This window comes from Myzus persicae, unplaced genomic scaffold (genome assembly GCF_001856785.1).
Source record: "Myzus persicae strain clone G006 unplaced genomic scaffold, MPER_G0061.0, whole genome shotgun sequence".
NCBI lineage: Eukaryota > Metazoa > Arthropoda > Insecta > Hemiptera > Aphididae > Myzus > Myzus persicae.
In genome coordinates, this window is record NW_019100568.1 from 31,321 (window position 1) to 32,919 (window position 1,599).

At 30.7% G+C, this 1,599-nt stretch overlaps 1 pseudogene; it reads right to left on the bottom strand.

The window, feature by feature from the left end:
* Positions 1 to 490: 490 nt before the first annotated feature.
* Positions 491 to 1,290, bottom strand: LOC111033472 (annotated as a pseudogene).
* Positions 1,291 to 1,599: the final 309 nt, after the last annotated feature.

Genomic DNA, 1,599 nt, shown 5'->3' on the forward strand with positions numbered 1-1,599 from the left:
TTAGTTGATTTTTTAATCCCACTTTTCAATTATTAATTTATTTTTCTAATCAATAGTTCTAAATTTAATATCTGTTATTTAATTTCTGGCGCTTTTGTACGATACGACTTTTTTTTTCTTATCTTATTTTGGAGCTTATGTCTTCCACTGATTATAACAGTAACACACATAAAATGTCAAGTAGAAAATAAAAATAACTCAACCAGCTTTTTTTCATATAAACTTCAGCAATACTCTTTGATGGGATATACGTCAACTCATCGCACGTCAATTTATCGTGGTCGCAATTTATCGCACGGCAATGTATCGCCAAATTGTATTATTTAAATAATCACAAAAAATTTGTGAAAACATTAATCACAATAAATATTGTTTGCGTTTACATAACATACACTATTTACAAGATTAACAATTGCAATAGAAAATTATGAGCTATTCCTTGTAAATAGCCGTCGATATCTAGGTCTGTTTCAAAATCAGCATATTTGCTTCAGACGTTGAGCTTTATCTTGATACTTTTTTTTTTTGCTGATGGACATTCTCCAGCTATATATTGTTCGATTTTTTATTTTATTCGTGTTTTCCTCTTTTTTCAATGCTAATATAAATTTCCATATACTTGGATGACATTGATTTAAGATCGATGTAAAACGATTGTGCCGTCCTTCAACAGCATTATTTGTTCTTGGTAAATCTTCAGAAACCAACAAATAGCAGTTCCAAATCGAAATTTTAAAAGTAGGCGATCGCCTGTTTTGTCGACTGTCAATATACGTCCTATCCAAGTATCGTCAAAATAATTAAGAATTGGTGATAGTAGTTCATCATTTTCAATAAAGTATTTGGTGTTCAACAATTTCTCATTAGACTCAATAACCTTATTTTCTGGTACATAAGCTATAAGCTTGGTAATTTACGAACCTGTAGCGCAAAAGTTACGTCATCTATATATTTTTTTTGGAGGCCCGCAGCTTGAATTTGTCGCCAAATACATTGCGACAAATGAAAGAAACAACCTTTCAGTTTTGCTTCAAGAAATTCAGAAGTTATTGCATTCATTGCAACTTTTTCAAAGTCGACCATAATTGACATAGGACTCAGATCAGACACAATTGTTTTTAGTGTTTGAAGAATACGTTTATAGGTGTTTTCTTTTTTATTTGACAATAAGATGTAAACAAACGTTAACACATTAGAATACTGAACAGCGTGAATTGTATACAATTAATAGAATAATGATGATGTACTAGAAAATGTGCCATCACAAAACCAATTGTCGCGTTGTGTCATAAGATACAATAAATGTGTTGTACAAAATACAATACATATGTACAGTGGTAGGAGCCACTCCCGTGTACTATAGCTGTGTGCCTGTGCCTTCAAAAAATATTAGGATAAAAATATCCTTACATAATACATTAATTTAGTTTACATTTTGTATGTTATTTAAAGTTAATATTATATTACAAATCAAAATAGTTTATTGCACAAGTTTCCTCACCACCTTAGCACATTAAATGAAAATCGATATTATATCAAACTTCTTAATGTTGCATGAGGTATTGTACGTGGCGCGTTTTTTTTATCGTGGTCTCCCCA